The sequence below is a fragment of the Caretta caretta genome, chromosome 21 (genome assembly GCF_965140235.1).
Source record: "Caretta caretta isolate rCarCar2 chromosome 21, rCarCar1.hap1, whole genome shotgun sequence".
In the NCBI taxonomy this organism is placed as follows: Eukaryota; Metazoa; Chordata; order Testudines; family Cheloniidae; genus Caretta; species Caretta caretta.
In genome coordinates, this window is record NC_134226.1 from 5441438 (window position 1) to 5459632 (window position 18195).

Consider the following 18195-nt stretch of genomic DNA (forward strand, 5'->3'; position numbering starts at 1 on the left):
CCTTCACCCCATACCTCTCATCTCCAGCCCCACCCCAGAGCCCTCACCCCCAGCTGGAACCTGCACCCCATCTTGCACCCCAACCCCAATTTTGTGACCCTTCATGGCCTGCCGTACAATTTCTATTCCCCAATGTGGCCCTCGGTCCAAAAGCCCACCCCTGCATTAAGGGAACGATACACAATAATTTGTCACCTCAAATTGAGTTACCCAGACAATTTAACTTAGTTTCAATAAAAGAATAAAAACAGATTTATTTAAATACAAAGAGATTTTAAGGAAGTACAAATAATGACGCATGAAAGTGAGAAATGGTTACATGAAAAATAAAGATAAAAATCTTCCTGGTGCTTAACTTAAACTATACTTGATTCAAAAGTGAAGTCCTTACCCCATCCTATCAGCATTACAGACTGAACTTTTCCTGTCAGGACACCTCCCTCAAGTCCAGCAGCTGTTTCTTCTGGTCTTCTCACATACAAAGACGGAGATGGACAGGGAGAGAGGAGTGGCTTGGGGTGTTTGCCCCTCACTTTTATATTTCATTTCCCCATTGGAAATGCAAGCTCTTGAGAGCACTTTCTCGTACAAATTCCTTCTATGTGCGAGTCAGGCAGCAAAATCTCCTAGTAAAAAAAGTCCCATGCTGTTTTTTCTCACCCCGTTTGCTGAAATGCAGACCTCTCTTGTCCTCTGTCTTCCCCCTTTCATTGGCTGAGGACTCTGTTTACATGTAAATTTGAGGTAAACACACATCCCTTTAAAACCTGTTTCGCCTGTTTTGCCTAATTGTTTTGGAGTTCGAACATGCCCCACCAATGTCATGCAGGGGGGGAATTCATAACTTTATATATAATGCCACGCACATTTTACCATGATATTGACCTGTGAATTATGAGTTTTCAAATGATACCTAACAAGGCAGAGATGATTACAATAGCATGTGGGGTGTGAATACAGGGTGCATTCGGTCACACATGTGCATTAGCCTCTATGCATTAACAAGCGCCTGGCCCCCAGTGCCCAGCTATGCCTTCTTTATGCTCTTTAAGAAGAAAAGGAGTACTTGTGGCACCTTAGAGACTAACGAATTTATTTGAGCATGAGCTTTCGTGAGCTACAGCTCACTTCATCAGATGAAGTGAGCTGTAGCTCACGAAAGCTCATGCTCAAATAAATTCGTTAGTCTCTAAGGTGCCACAAGTACTCCTTTTCTTTTTGCGAATACAGACTAACACGGCTGTTCCTCTGAAACCTGTCTTTATGCTCTTTGACTCCATGCGCTAACTCACCAAACAGCTGCTTGATGGGATATGAGCAGAGGAATCATGGCACTTTGGCTGAGTTACCAACTATTAAAAAGGTCAGTGAAACATGCCCAGGAAAATGTTTGACTGCCACAATAATCGAACAGGGCTCTTCTAAGACTCAGCCCATGCATTGGGAACGTCTGGGAGCTGCCACAGGGCAGGGAAGGAAAGCAGCAGGCTGAGCTCCATTCAACCACTCTCTCAAAGTCAGTACAGGACCACCTCCCACTCCTCCCCCAGTACATCCCTCAAGCTGGGGGGAACCAACCCAGGCAGGCTCAGCCCCATTCCATGGGGGAAGGTGATGGTGGCGAGAGGCGGAGTTGGGTTGAGCTCCACCCAAAACAGCATATGAACCCAGTGGCTGGTGAGCTATTCCGGGATAACAACCTTCTCCTGCTGCCAGCTCATAGAGTTAGTTCTGTAGATGAAGTGGTGGCCATCTGTGGTAGTGTGTACAGTTGTATATAACAGAATTAGTTAGCTGTTTAAAAAGTACTAGGAAATTGTATTGGGTAAAAATTGATTTAGGTTGCAAAGTCAAGCACTAAGGAGTTACATCCAGCATTTCTTAAGGCTGCTCATGCATAACAACAGACTGGAAGCTGTATTTAAACAGCACCTAGGACACTGAGGTCCTGCTCCATGACTAAGGCTCCTTGGCCCTCTACTAATACAAATAAAGAATGCAATGAATCTGTGGTAGACCCAAAAGCAGAGCTGAAAACAGAACCCCCAACTTCTGACTCTTATGCTGATGCTTCAACCATGTAACCACCTTCCTTCCTCACACCCACTCATCTCATCCTCTGAGGATCCTGGATGTGAAGGTCTTACCTGCAATGGCAAGTTGTCAAGTTTAAAACTTCGACTATTTAACTACCTCAAAGGGGTAATATCGTCATCATGAGGAAATGCGATTCAAAACCTCTATGCGCTCACTGCCTATCCCTTCTTACATTTTCCTTTCAGTTAAAGATACCTGTTAAATATCTGGTAGCTTTGGAAAAACTTATCATTATAGCCTGTTTATTGACCTCTTGGCCACAATAGAGTGCATGTATTTTCCCTATTTAGAAAAAATAGCATTATTTTCACAGTGCCAACCTTCTTAACGTTCCTGTTCATAATGTAACAGGTGGTAGGGAGAGTAGGAGAGCAGCAGCTGAAGCCAGAGTAGGGATCTGAGCTCATTTTCAGTGGGTTCTTCTGACATCCTGTGGGACATGGACCAAACAGGAATATTTATCCAGATTACATCCTTTCATACTGATTAGGAAATCCATGGACCCTAGTAAAGTTGCTTACCTACAAGAGCAAAGAGGCAATCTTCCTTCTGTTCTGTGAGCAGCCAGTGATTGGATCAGGGCAGAAAGCTAGATTTCAACTTCACTTTTACATAGTTAACCAGACAATTTCTAGTAACAAGTATGAAAACAGAGTCAGGATCTTTATTCAGGTTTCAGAGTAGCAGCCGTGGTAGTCTGTATTAGCAAAAAGAAAAGGAGGACTTGCGGCACCTTAGAGACTAATCAATTTATTTCAGCATAACCTTTCGTGAGCTACAGCTCACTTCATCGGGTGCATCTGTAGCTGTAGCTCACGAAAGCTTATGCTCAAATAAATTTGTTACTCTCTAAGGTGCCACAAGTACTCCTGGTCTTTATTCAGTTTTCCTTTTATTTTTAATAAATAAACAAACAAAGACATTGTAAATCCTTCAACTACAGTTTCTTCACCTGTGGAAAGATTTGTTCATATTGCTAAACAAAACTCAATGCAGTCTGTGGATGCCCAAAAAAGAGAAAACAAATGTTTTAAATCTTACAAGAAAAATGCACCTTTACAATAAACACCCGTCAGTAACACAGATAATCATTTCATGAATTTTAAAAGCTTGTTTTAAGATCTCAAAAAGTTTTTAATGACTAAAATATGGAAATAATTTCACTATAGTCACCACATAGTCTCTATGTCACTGGAGAATTTGCTCTGGAGAAGTACACTTTTAATCCTACTGTACTTCTCATAAGGAAGTGCTAGTTGATTGTACAGATTGTAGATTTGATGCTGCACACTGAAAAACTAGCTTCTGAAGCAAGCATGGCAAAGAACAGGACATTTTATACCACACAAATGTGCGTTAGGTGCTTGTCTAAAGAGGCATTGGCCCTGTGCTGCCAGACCCTTGAGCCTTTGCAGAATCTTTGTTGATTTCAGGCAGGCTCCACACAACTACAGGGTCTGTTCACACAGTACAGCTTGCAGGAGTAGAGCTCAGATCTGTTTTACGTTTTAACTCAAAACAGCACCTTATTCCAAACTTGTGCTTTCTATGGAACTCAGGGTGGGGTCATTTCTGTGAACTGACGGCAAAAGATAAGCACATTTAGTAAGACAGGGTGTAACCTAATAGTTATGAAATAAGGGGAAATGATGTGTTTACGGTTTCACAGCCTGTTCCCTTGATTTCTAACTCACAGAGGGAGCTGGTAGTGACCCCTGTATGGAGGGTGGCTCTGTCCTTCCCTTACAACAGAGTCTTGTGAAGTTAGATTTTCTCAAACATCGCCATTGTTTGCAACAGACATTTAGAAATTCAGCAGGCAGAAAGCGCTCAGGTTAGAGATGTGCCTTTTTTGTGTCCCCTCCCAGGCAATTCCATTCAACTTAAAAATCAAAAATCAATCCCCATTTCCCTTCTCACTCACAGTTCCAAAAAATGTTGGCAGCCTGCCAAAAAAGACCCCCACAAATATCCTAAGTCCTACACTATGCCACTACAGCAGCAAGATGCTGCACTCGGAAAGCCTGGGAGCCGCAGCCAGGCCGTGGAGAACACTGGGTCAGGATCCGCAAGAGCCCCCTTAGCTAGCACACGGGCCGCTGTAGGTCATCTCCCACTCTGGGGGCACCGCACTGGGCAGGAGCTAGAGGCCAGTGAGGAAGCCCTGGAGCCCATCAGTGAAAGAACCGTCAACCTGAATCGTTAGTGGCAGAGGGGCTGGAACAATGTTTATAATGGGGGTGCTGTGAGCCATTCAACCAAACTCTAAACTCTGTATACAATGGAAACTACTTCAAACCAGGGGGTGGAGCAGAATCCCCAGCACCCCTAGTTAGTAGAGAGAATCCCTTCATGGTCTCTATTACTTCTCTCTGTTGTAGGGTTGCCAACCCTCCTGGTTTCACTGGGAGTCTCCTGGAATCAGGCCCTATTTCCTGGAGGCTACTGCAGCCAAACCGGGAGATTTGGGGCATTAGCAGTCTGGCAGCTCAGCGGGGCTAAGGCAGGCTTCCTGCCTGCCCTCGCTCCGAGCCGCTCTCAGAAGTGGCCGGCACTGTCCCTGCAGCACTTGGTGGGTCGGGGGACAGGGGTCTCTGCTCGCTGCCACCACCCCAAGCGCAGACTCCACAGCTCTCATTGACCAGGAACTGCGGCCAATGGGAGCTGCAGGGGTGCTGCCTGCAGGCAGGGGCAGCATGCAGAGCTCCCTGAACCCCCTGCGCCTAGGAGCCGCTGCCAGACGGATGTACCCAGTCGCTTTCGGGAGCTGCCCAAGGTAAGCGCCGCCCCCACTCCCTCCCTCCCACACCTCAACCCCTGAGCCCATACTCTGCACCCAAACTCCCTCCCAGAGCCTGACCCCTCACCCCCTCCCACACCCAAACACCCTCCCAGAGCCTGCACCCCAACCCCTGCCCCAGGCTCAGCCCGGAGCCACCTCCTACACTCTGAACCCCTTCACCCCGCCCCCCAAGCCCACAACCCCTCCCACATCTCAACCCCTGCCCCAGCCCGGTGAAAGTGACTGAGGGTGGGGAAGAGCGAGCGAGCGATGGAGGGAGGGAGGGAGGGAGGTGGGCTAGAGTGAGCAGGGGGCAGGGCCTCGGGGAAGGGGCAGGGCAAGGGTGTTTGCATTTGTGCCATTAGACAGTTGGCAACCCTACTCTGTTGGGCCCGCTGTCAAGTCTGCACAATGCAGAAAATCCACATGCATTAGGTGCATTACCCTTGTAATTGTTCCAAGAGCTAATTCTTTAAACTCTAGTAAGCTATCGACTCCCAAATACCAGGGGGTGATATCAGTCCCAGCCTGGGAGGTGACATTGTGGGTGTGCACAGGTCTTTTGTGCACACCCAGCAGGGCTCAGCCACGAGAGCTCTGAACAGATCTAAAACCAACTCATTTTCTAATAACGTGTATTCCTCTCCACCTTCTCCTCCTGCGGGATCCCAAAACACCAAGGTGCCCTAAAGCTCCTGCAGGCTACTGGGTCAAGCTCATCAGCCCTACTACAGAATATGAGAAGGCGGCCAGATACTCAACACTATTGGGAAGTGTGGGGTATTTCCCTCATATTGGGAAGGATTATAGCATTTGATTCCACTTGGCTCTGTTCCCTTAGGACACAACCACCTCCCCTTTGCATCTCTGTGGTCTAAAACAGCCTTCCTATGTTCCTCTTTACTTCCTCCCTTTTCCATTTCCTTTCAAATGGCGAAGTGAACACACAGATCTACTGAGCTCCACCAAGATAAATACGTAACTGGCAGCTGTACCTTTGGATAGCAGCACTGGGTCTGTTCCGACGAAAGAATCTGTGACAACAAGCTTTATCCTGCTTGGAAACTCCTTTGCCCAGCCCAGATGCTCCCCCAGAGATAAGCTGAGTAAAACAGATCAGGCCAGGCAGATGTTAAGGGGAAAAAACGAAAGCAAGTGCAACACAAACAGAACCCCTCTCTGAACTACATGCCTGATCTCCATTCTACCATGCCTAGGAGCACGATCAGATGCCAACTAGCAGAATGATCTGATGAACAAAAGCTTGGGAGTCCCTGAATTCTGCTATTAATTATAGAGCTCACCCTCCTTGCTTAGGGTCAGATGGTGATCTCAACTTCAGGAGTGTAACAACAGGGTTATTCCACAGATTTCACTGGAGTTATCACTGGCTTTAAACTAGTATAAACATAATCAGAATCTGTCTCTTGGCAGAAAATGGGTAAGGCTGGACATATTAGGCCAGATTCCAGGCTGCTTTGTACCACTGCTGCAGCGTGTAGGGACTGCAAAGGGAGTGGTGTGATCCCCAAAGGAATTCCTGCAGTGCAGGGAAAGCATATCCTGGCATATGCAGCCTGAAAGCTGCCTCTCATGCAGCCCTTGGTGTAGGGAACTGCCAAAGGCATGAAGAGAAGTGGCCAGAACACTTCATGCTTGGGAATTCTTGGCTGCAGGGAAACCCATTGGCAGCGGCAGTGGGAAAGCTGCTGAGGGTTATGCGGGGGTGTGACTATTCCAGGAACAGGTGGGGCCTGTGTGGGCGCGTAGTGCTCTAACTGAACGTACACAGGAGGCTGCACAGGCCCTCAGAGCCTGAGGAGCCCGGAATCAGAGAGGTATAAAGGGGGCTAAAAGCCCCGACGTCCTGGTCAGAGCCTTGTGTGACACGCCTCTTGTGAGCAGCTGCACAGTCTTGTTCATATCTTTCAGTCACAGCACTTCCTGTCAGTGAAGATTTGAACTGTTAGTGGTCATGACAAGGCATTTCTGTTCCACCTCTGAACACTCACTTTCTACATTCGTGGCTCTCAACCTTACCAGACTACTGTACCCCTTTCAGGAGTCTGATTTGGTCTTACATACACCCAAGTTTCACCTCACTTAACTGCTGGCTTACAAAATCAGACCTAAAAATACAAGAGTGTCATAGCACACTATTACTGAAAAATTGCTGACTTCCTCATTTTTACCTTATAACTGTAAAAATCAGTCAATTAGAATATAAATATTTTATTTACATATCAGTGTATAGCATACAGAGAAATATAAACAATTTACTGTGAGAAATTTTAGTTTGTACCGACTTTGCTAGTGCTTTTTATGTAGCCTGTTGTAAAATTAGGCAAATCTCTAGATGAGTTGATGTACCCCCCGGAAGACCTCTGCATACCCCGAAGGGTACACATACCCCTGGTTGAGAACCACAGTTCTACATCATCCAAGAGAAAACGTACATTGAGGAGCCAAAGTAGCTTTTAGCTTTCCACAAAGGTATGTACGCAGTCCGCTCCCTCCCCTCACACACATTCCTGTCCTGGGCCTTAAAATAACACAGCCAAGTTCATGAAAGAGAATTCTCTGTGGAAAACATTCACCGATCAGTCATTTTGAGCACCAGGTAGTTGATAGTTTTATTAGGGAACTTGGAATTCCATAGGCATCCCTTAGATCAGACTCTAAGGGATTGTCTATATTAGAAAGTTGTGCCAATTTAACTCTATCATCATAGATAGTCCGCACTACGGGACTCAGTTATGTCTGTACAAAGGTGCTTACAGCAGGAGAGCAAATCTCGTATGGGCAAGGGAATAAGTTATACCACTATAACTGCATCCCTATTAGCGCTTTTACCAGTGTAACTATTCTGCTAAAACATCACACATCTAATGGAAACAGATACACCAGTCAAACTTTGGACCAAGCTGCAGTGCAATGTACACCGAGGGACGGGTGAGGAGGCCAGTTGCCCTGGGTGCCAATTTCCAGCACATGCAAATCAACATCAGGTTGTGTGCGTGCTTTAACTGAGGCTTTAATTTTACTCTTTGCTCTGACTTTGCTTTTTGCTCATCCATTTGCAGGGGACCAGAAAACGAAACACCGAGGGCCAGCCATAGGAATGAACCACTATTTAAACACTTCTTTCTTGGTTGCGGTGTCACTAGCTGGACATCTCAACTAAATCTAGTTGTAAAATTTGATGTGAGGTGCTCTAACTAGCACACACATTAGTAAACGCAGCAATGCCTGTCTGACGTTGCACTCCATATGTTTTTATGGAAATATGAGTGTAAATATAAAGTAACTGGAATATGCTGTATGCAAAAGGTCTTTTGTAAGGTATTATTACAAAGCTTATAATCTACTGAGTGTGTTCATCCTAGTTGTACCAAGGTATCATTCTTGTATCTGAAGCTAGACATATGAAGTATTATTCTGAAGTCCTATTGTAACTATGGAAAGTGTGGGCCGTTAATGGTGGCTTGGAATCTTGATGGCTCCCATTAACTGGGACAATTGGTTGTGAATAGCTTTGTTTACTCGCAAACTTTCCTGGGTACCTGCAGGCGAGCCCTGAAAGAATGGAGAATAAGGTCTTACAGTGACATGTGATCATGTCACCTGGCGCTTTTCCATTTTGAAGGAGGGGTGGGGGCCCAGAGAGACAAAAGATTCCCACCTTGTGCCAAAGCTATGAAAGGGGGTGGAACAGAACCAAGGGGGCTCCCAGTCATGTGAAATCCCCTGCTTTTCACCTAAGATTCCTGCTGGAACGAACAAGGTCTGTACCAGGGGAAAGGATCAGGCCCAGACTAGGAAGGAGTCTAGTCTGTGAAAGAAGCTTATTGGAACATCTCTGAGGGTGAGATTCACCTGTATTCAGTTTCTTAATGGATTAGGCTTAGACTTGCGTGATTTGTTTTATTTTGCTTGGTAGCTTACTTTGTTCTGTGTGTTATTACTAGAAACAACTTAAATCCTACTTTTTATACTAAATAAAATAATTTTCATTTATGAATTAAACCAGAGTAAGTGATTAATACCTGGGGGATCAAACAGCTGTGCATCTCTCTGTATCAGTTTTATAGAGGGCAAAATTTATGAGTTTACCCTGTATAAGCTTTATACAGAGTAAAAAGGATTTATTTGGGGTTTGGATCCCATTGGGAGCTGGGTGTCTGGGTGCTGGAGACAGGAGTACTTACTGAGCTGTTTTCAGTTAAGTTTTCAACTTTGGGGGTGTGGTTCAGACCCTGGGTCTGTGTTGCAGCAGTCTTGTGTGTCTGGCTCAACAAGACAGGGTTCTGGAGACCCAAGTTGGCAGGGAAGACTGGCTCAGAGGTAGTTTCAGCACATCGGGTGACAGTTCCAAGGCGGTCTCTATGACCAAACCCATCACAACCTGCAGGTCAGATTTTCACCAGGCACTGAGTGCAGTGTAGGGACTACAGACTGTTACCACTATTACTAACGATATTGCAAAATATAAGCCAACACATATCAGTTGAGGAAGCAAAATACTCACTGAAAGAAAAACCCTGTGATCAAGCACTGGCCAATTATTTGACCTATTAAGCATGGGAGAATTAGCTGCAATGAGCATTAAGAATTATATGATAGAGGGAAACAAAATTGCAGCACCATAAGATATTCAAAAAATAATTGTTTGGGTAATCTGAAAATTCTATATAGTTGTATGTGTGTATTTCTGCAAGGCTTCCAGTACAATTCAAAAAGGAAATGGAGAATAAATGCATCCCCGATATAATTTTAGCTATAAATTTCAGGGTAGTAATTTCTAGGCAAACGGAAGAATTCCTCTGCTATTGTAAAGGCTTCATGGAATCAATCAACTAATAGCATGCAGAGTTAAATCCTATTACAGGATTTAATTTGAAAGGAAGGTGGTATGAAGATTTCATGAAACTCATCTAGCCAGTAAAAATAATTCAGAGTGAAACATTCTCTTTTTCATAGCAGAAAGACAAACTCTTATCACATGTAGCACCTTTCTTTATGAGGGACCTTAACATGCTTTAGAAATTTTATTAAACGTACACAGCATTACCATATACAACATTGAAAATCCTAATGACACGTCTACACCGCTAGAGTAGAAGGCAGCAATGGATACACTAGGCTTCAAAGAGGGGAGAGAGAAAGATAAGGTGGCTGTGCTGACCAAAACCAGGGCAAGGAGCTCAAGGGAAGCATTTGAGCTACCAGGCTACAGGGCTTATACATCTGGTTTGGTTGTTTTGAGTTAACTGCATGGCAGAAATGTGCCCCAACAGACCTTTGTCAGATCAGTGTCAGTTCAGATCAAACCCAACCTCGAGAGGGTGATTTCTATGTTCATACATGAGTCTCAGGTGTGCTTTCCCTTGCAACAAATACTACCCAGTAAAACTGACTCTATTCCCAGGAAAGCAGTTTATAATCCACAATGGGGTTGGGCTTATTGCCGGTGCCATTGAAACACAACACAAACATGCCATGCATGCATCTGAAGAAGTGGGTATTCACCCACAAAAGCTCATGCTCCAATACGTATGTTAGTCTATAAGGTGCCACAGGACTCTCTGCCGTTTTCACAGATCCAGACTAACACAGCTACCCCTCTGATACTTAACACAAACATTAATAGACTTATCCCTGCACCTCCCCGGAAGGAAGGTACATTGGTCTTATATCCAGGTTAGATACTAGGAACCTGAGGCACAGAAAGATTCAGACTTACTCAAGTCCACATGGCAAGTCTGTTGGAGAACTGACAGCAGAGTGGAAAGAAACACTAATCTCCTGACTCCCAAGCCACTGCCTGAATCACAAAGCCATCCTTCTCCCCACAGCACTCCAGGGGTCTAGCTTGTGTCATCCTTCTCTTTGGGGAATCTGTATGTCAGTCTCCTAGGAGATACAGGTTTCAAACTAACGACTTATTTAAACATCTCAATAAAAGGAACAGTGCTTTAACTCAAGGGAAAACTTCAATAAAGGCTTTGAGTGAATCAGTTTCCATCCATCTCCTTGACTTTGTGTCTTTCTGGGAAAGAGTTTAGGTTTTAAAGCCAAAAAGGACCATTGTGACCATTGAGTGGGACCTCTAACACAGGCTACAGAACCTTATCCAAGACTTTTGCATCAAGCGCGTAACTTCTATTTGAGCTACAGCATCTCGTTAGAAAGACATCCAGTTTTGATTTAAAAAATGTTAGGTGATGGAGAATCTGCCACATCCATAAGTAGATTGCTCCACGGGTTATTTACCCTCAGTTAAATAGTTACACCTTATTTCTACTTGGAATTGAGCCTTATTTCATGTCCAGCTTCTCACTTGTCCTCTTCACAAGCCACTTGGCTTCCCATTAGCCTCCTCTGTTTGGAAATACCTAACTACAAAGTATCAGTTTTTTAAAAATAAAAATACTTCAATGTGCATAACAGTGCCCCTGAGACATTACCCAGAGGGATGAGTGTTGATAAACAATGGTGCTTGGCAGCACATTTGTTTATTTGTTTTAAGAGTCAAACTGCCCAGATAATTTTGAACACTTTGGCACAACCCTAGCTAGAACCTAATAGATCAAAGGTGGCACAATTAAAAGTGATCAATCTCATTAAACAACCTTTCTTTGTACCACATTCAGCCCTTGGACTAGAGAAAGATTCACCACTGTAAAAGCAAGTTCCCTCTTCGATGGAAAAACAAGCAGCAAGTAACTATGTAGCCATCTAGTTTAACTCTGAGGGAATTTAATCAAAGACACAAATGATGGGACATTTGCAGCTTGGTTCTCAGGGGCAAAATGTAACTCCCCTTGACAACCATGGGAGAACATGTAGCCGCCTTCTCAACCTGTAAAAAATACACCTCAGTTTGGCACAGTTTTGCTTACTAGAGAAATAAGTCTGATGTTGTGTCCATTGAAGTCAATAGCAAAAATACCTACGGACTGCAGGACTGGGCCTTTGGAAAAGAAAAGCCAGGAATAATAGAGCCATTAATTAGATAGTGACAAATAAATGACCATGAAGGGGCAGATGCTGCATTTTCCATAGATGGCAATGGGAGTTGTGGTACTTAGTAACTAATCATTTCAATCCTGCTCCCATTAATGTCAGTGGCAAAACGCCTGCTTGATGTAAGACATTCAGATTTTTAAGGTGGTGGGGATGGGGAGGCCCTCCCCCCACTCCAAATTTGCATTGCTCAGCATATGCTGGTACAATTCACAGGCTCACCTATAGTATGTGAATTACTTTAAAAATAATCAAAACAAAATGTCCATGTTATTACCTCCCAGTGAGAAGGAAAAGTAGGCACAGACTGACATCAATTACAAACCTCCTCTACCAAACAGAACGTTTAGTTTGTGAGAGGTTTCAGAGTAGTAGCCGTGTTAGTCTGGATCCGCAAAAAGAAAAGGAGGACTTGTGGCACCTTAGAGACTAACACATTTGTTTGAGCATAAGCTTTCGTGAGCTACAGCTCACTTCATCGGATGCAGAGTTAACACTGGCCCTGCCTTTAATCTCCCCATTCCCAGGAAGAGCTCGGTTTTGTTCCTTTGACTATGGTGCTCTTCCTAAGGGCTTCCAGGTCAGGGGGATTAAGAAGTCAGAGTACCTTACACACTGTTCCCATCACAACCTTTTCTTGTTTGCGTCAGTGCTAAGGGTGGCTCTAAGTCAACTCCACGCAATGAGCTATGTACATAACTAGTTTTGCATAGTTAGAGTACAAGGTTACGATTTGCACAAGTGAATCCTAGGGAGCGTTTGAATCTCTGCCTCCCCTTCATGTTTCACAACACTTTAGACAATAGCCATCCCTCAAGCAAGGTACCCGGAAATGAGTTTTCCTGAGATTCCCCCACCCCCACATTCAAAACTGTTGTTTTCCGGACTGGACTACAACAAACCACACTGCCGGAAATAAAACATTCTTCCATGGTAACAGATGCTTTGCAGACCACAACCCACTGACATATAGGCAGGGACATTTTCCTGTTTGTGTATGGACTCAAACAGACCCAGTTATTGATGGTTGAAAGTGTCAGCTTCTCTGCGAGGTGTCATGTGTCTGGTTCAGAAAGTGATACAATGTTCTCAAACTCAGTTTCCGGGAACAGGCACAACAGAAAGTATGAACTCATTTGTTATCAGCATTGATATCACAGATAGCAGCGAATGATCAGTCAGGAAAGGTAACAGTGACAAACCATTTTTAACAGGAACAGCAAACTGAAATGGGCTCGAGATTATAACCCTCTATTTAACCGGATTTACTTCTTACACTTCAGAGGCGTAGAAAAATTAGCACATAGTGGTGCTTGTGGAGTGAAGTCTTACTCAGTATGAGTAAGGGCGACAGGATTGGGCGCAGAATAGTGGGGTAGGTCGTGCACAAAATGACTGTTAAAGAGTGGCCTCTGGCGGGCACGCAGAAAAGATCACATTGCCTACCTTCGTCCAGAATAGCACAGGAAAGCAGCCGCGAGGAGAAGCAAGAGGCTGTGGGTCAAATTCAGTTCAGTCTCTCTGCAAGCAGAGAGGCGGCCTTGGCCTGCGCGTTGCAATGCGGTGCTGCAGAGCGCAGGGGAGACAAGCGGCCCGAACCCCCAGAGCACAGCGCAGCAGCCTGGATGCGCGGAGTCAGTGTAACTTTGGGCTCAGCGCCTAAGGATCCCCGGGGCGGATTGAAATTGCTCCCTGACACCACGAGCTCTCCCCACAGCAAGTCACCCCCCGGCCCTCTCTGCGCGCAGTCGCCCTCACAGGTCGGAGGGGACAGAAGCTTCCCCCCCCGGCATGGTATTTCTCCGCTGCTCGAAGGGGCTCCCCCCCCCGCCTGCCTCCAACCACCGACGGGAGAAAGCCGCAGCCCCTGGGCCTTAACATTCCCACCAACGGGACAGAGTTTAGCCCCCCAGGCAGAAGCGCTCCTGGGGGCTCGCAGAGATGCGGGGCCCGCCCGAGGGGCCGGGCTGGGGCAGCGGGGAGCTGCCGCGCGGCCCCTCGCCCTCCTCGCCGCAAAAACTGGCTCGGATTCAGCAACCAGCCCCAGCGTCCGCAACCAGGAGAGCCGGGGGCGGGGCCAGCAGCGGAGGGGGGCGGGGTCTGACGGCTGGGGGCGGGGCCTGTGTCCCTGCTGGGCGCTCGCGCGCTCTCCGGGCGGGGCGGTGTGGGTACATTCACGACCATGAGCATAAAGAGCCGGAGGACTTGTGGCACCTTAAAGACTAACAAATTTATTTGAGCACAAGCTTTCGTGAGCTACAGCTCACTTCATCGGATGCATTCAGTGGAAAATATAGTGGGGAGATTTATATACATAGAGAACATGAAACAATGGCAAAAAGAAAAGGAGTACTTGTGGCACCTTAGAGACTAACCAATTTATTTGAGCATGAGCTTTCGTGAAGTGAGCTGTGGCTCACGAAAGCTCATGCTCAAATAAATTGGTTAGTCTCTAAGGTGCCACAAGTACTCCTTTTCTTTTTGCGAATACAGACTAACACGGCTGTTCCTCTGAAAATGAAACAATGGGTGTTACAATACACACTGTAAGGAGAAAGAAAAGGAGGACTTGTGGCACCTTAGAGACTAACCAATTTATTTGAGCATGAGCTTTCGTGAGCTACAGCTCACTTCATCAGATGCTTTTCTCACCCTCCGCCCCCCACAAACCTGGATTTGTGCTGGAAATGGCCCAACTTGATGATCACTTTAGATAAGCTATTACCAGCAGGAGAGTGGGGTGAGAGGGGGTATTGTTTCATGGTCTCTGTGTATATAATGTCTTCTGCAGTTTCCACAGTATGCATCCGATGAAGTGAGCCGTAGCTCACGAAGGCTTATGCTCAAATAAATTGGTTAGTCTCTAAGGTGCCACAAGTACTCCTTTTCTTCATGGGGAAATAGTTTTACTTTGAGTAATGACCCATCCACGTCCCTTTCCCTTTGTGTTTGCAGGTGCGTCAGGAAGGAGGTGTTCCCCCCCCCCCCCCGCAAGGCTGACCCTGCAGCTATTCCCTCACTGCATCTTACAGAATCGATACAGGCAATAGTATAATGCGTACTCCACCTGCAGAAATGGATTTATCCTCACAGGCTCCGGAGAGAGAGACAAAGGTTTTATCCCCATTTGAGAGATGAGGAACTGGAGACCCAGAAAGGGTATGATCTGGCTGCACAAAAGGAGTTAGGCATTGTGATGCTGAGCACCTAGAAACTTTCGGGCCCCTTGAAAATCGCTGTGATTCACAAAGCCTGAGTTAGGCACCTGAGGATCTATCAAAGGAATAGAGGGAGATAGGCACCTTAGATTGTGATCCACCAAAGCCAGTGCGAGAAGCAGGGAGCCACCTACGCTGGCCAATGGGTGATGCTGAGGAGAAATGGCCCTTCAGCCCCCACCGGAGATAGGCAGCTAGCTTTGGGAACTGCTCCTCTGGAGTCAGGCAACTTATGTTTCTTACCAGAATGAGTTAGGTGCCTGCCCCACTCTGTATAAAACGGCTGGAGGTGGCATTAGCTGTACCCATTAGCTGGTAACATTTAGCCCCATAGTGAGCACACTCTCCTGGGATGTGGGGAGACCCAGGTTCAATTCCCACATCAGGCACAGGGGGAGGAAGGATTTGAGCATAGGTCTCCTACGTCTCTCAGCAGAGTGCTGTAACCACTGAATATGAGATAGTCAGATGGGGGCTCCCTCGGTCTATCCAAGTGAAGCTGCTGCACTGTGGGGAAAAAAGAAGGAAAGTGATTGGAGCCAGGGTCTCCCAGCACCCAGCTGACTGCTCCACCCAACTGCAGCATCTCTCTGGCTCTGTGACTGTTTGAGTACGTACCAGAGTGGACCACGGAGCTGAAAGTTAGAAGGGGGGCACTGGCACCGCCAGCTTCTCCTTCCGAGGGTTAGGCAGAACGTTTTGGGCGTCACAGAGATGCTGAAACCAGGACTTAGGCAGGTACAATGGGGCCTTGGGCACCTAACTCCTTTTGTGCATTCTGGCCTATGTGACTTACCCGAGGCAGAACAGAGAATCTGTGGGAGAGACAAAAACAGAGCTGAAAACAGAACCCACATAGCTGCTGACTCTTAGTCCTGTGCTTTAAGCACACGACCTTTCTTCATCCCCTTCCTTTTGCCAGCTTTGACTGCGGAACCTGCACGTGAAGGTTTCATCTGTGACAGAAAGTGGGGGTATTTTGTAATTACTTCAATACCCCAAAGAATTAAGCACCTTACCTCAAGGGAAATGACTCAAAACCTTTTTTACAATCTCCGCCTAGCCCTCTCCTTAAATTTGTATCTATGGCCTTTCACATAAAAATACATATTCCCAAAGCCACCGTAGAAGAGGGAGATACTTGGACCATAATGGCCTTAGTTTATTGACCACTGGGGCAGACTGCAAGGCTCTTTGCTATCTAGAAGAAGTTTTGGGACTGTTTTGAGAGTTCCAACCTTCTTAACATTTGTTTTTGCTGCTGCATAGCAAAGAAACACCTGGAAGCAGGAGAGAAATTGATCTTAGTTCACTGAACTCCTCCAAGCTGCAGTCTAGTGCATAGGACTAAAATTTAGTTGTTTACCACAAATATACGGATGGGTCCCTGGTCTTCCCCATTATGTGGGGAGCCCTGCTGGGAACAGGGATGTTGTGTGAGGGCCAGGGGAATCATAGAATATCAGGGTTGGAAGGGACCTCAGGAGGTCAATTAGTCCAACCCCCTGCTCAAAGCAGGACCAATCCCCAATTTTTGCCCCATATCCCTAAATGGCCCCCTCAAGGATTGAACTCACAACCCCGTGTTTAGAGGGCCAAAGCTCAAACCACTGGGGAATAGGTGGGGGTGCGGAGGGAACCAGGGTGGGGAGCATGTATATTCCTTCATTGCTGTCTCCCCTGCTCTAGAGCTGCCTCTGTATGACAAAGCCTGTGTTATGAATGCCAGGCTCTTCCGCAGAAGTAGCTCTGTGGCATCTTGCCTTGCCAGTTCACACCCTAACGGGAAGTGAGGGTGGGGGAAGGATTGCAGCTGTAGTTGACGCTCTAGCGCTGATCTCAGCTCTGAACAGTGGCGATCTCCTTCCTCTGACAGCGATCCCGCGGGACTCTGGCTAAACAGAACTGAGTCAACTTCTGACACACGTTTTGAAAATCCCTCCACACAAGTAAAGATACTTATCTGCAAGAGGAAAGAAGAGAACTTCTTTCTGTTCTGTAAGCAGCTAGTGATTAGATGAGAGCACAGGGCTAGATCTCAACATCACTTTTAAATAGTTAATGAGACAGTTTCTATTAACAGGTATGGCAAAAATATCAGGATGCTAGAGTCTTTATTCAGTATCCCTTTAATTTAAGAAAAAGGCCTATTCCAAATAACACATTGTAAATAACACAGATATCTTCAATTATAGTTGAAGTGCAGCTTGCGGTCACAAAAAAGGTGTAAGTAACATTTTAAATCTTTATATCTCGTAAGACAGATGCCGAAGTGTTTGATTATACTTTTCTGAATATAAAAAAAGCTTATTTTAAGATCTACAAAGTCAGATTTTGACAACTAACATATAAAAATAATATAGGCACTAAACCACTGGAGAACTTCTCAGGAGGACACTTTTGATCTTTCTACTTACTTCTTATAAGAAAGTATTAGTGGATTGCAAGGAAACAAATGTGATAGCTAAGATGGCCAGGGATATAACCCCATGCTCTGAGAGTCCCTACTCTCCCATTGCCAGAAGCTGGGACTGGCTGACAGGGAATGATGGATCACTCAATAACTGCCCTTCTGTTCATTCCCTTTGAAGCACCTGGCTGCATGGACCATTGGTCTGACCCAGGATGGATGTTTTCATGAAGAATCTACAACATTCCACCTAGTGTCTGGCATCTTCAAATTTCTGTTTATAGAGTAATATGCACTCCAGGATGGAAGCTTGGAAGCAGGGATCTGAAGAGCTGTTTTTTCCAAAAGATATAAAAAAACATTGTTTTTAAATGAATCTAGTGCTTTTAATTAGATACCTTCTGAATGTCCAGTCTTCACCTTCTAGCCTGCAGTGGAAAAGAAATTGAAGAAGAGTGTTTTTTCAAATGTCATTTGCTTCATTTGGGTTCAGGGATTTGGCTAGAAGTGGGTGATCAGGGAAGGGGAGCGAAGAGAGTAGCGAGACAGTGGGGAGAGGGCGGGGCCTGGGCAGAGTGGGGGCAGGGCCTGGGGCAGAGCAGGGGGGAGTATGGGCGGGGCTAAAGGTGGGCTGGGGAGGTGGGCTGGGGAGCTGGCCTCCT

At 45.9% G+C, this 18195-nt stretch overlaps 1 protein-coding gene and 2 long non-coding RNA genes across 7 annotated transcripts in view; 1 reads left to right on the plus strand and 2 right to left on the minus strand.

Annotated features, from left to right (window-relative positions):
- The window catches only part of LOC125625224 (C4b-binding protein alpha chain), a 106599-nt gene that overhangs the window by 41507 nt on the left and 46897 nt on the right, over positions 1-18195 (minus strand). The gene's annotated exons all lie outside the window — the stretch shown is intronic.
- Positions 1175-13981, minus strand: LOC125625235 (uncharacterized). Of its 4 annotated transcripts, XR_012665711.1 has the most exons (5): positions 13352-13981; positions 9088-9284; positions 5875-6823; positions 2619-2794; positions 1175-2527 (listed from the first exon to the last, which is right to left on the minus strand). It is a non-coding gene; the product is annotated as an uncharacterized LOC125625235 (long non-coding RNA). The 4 variants fall into 4 exon arrangements; XR_007353503.2 differs by having other exon boundaries at positions 1175-2728; XR_012665710.1 differs by having other exon boundaries at positions 1175-2794.
- Positions 4607-8905, plus strand: LOC125625234 (uncharacterized). Its single transcript, XR_012665713.1, has 2 exons — positions 4607-4873; positions 5819-8905. It is a non-coding gene; the product is annotated as an uncharacterized LOC125625234 (long non-coding RNA).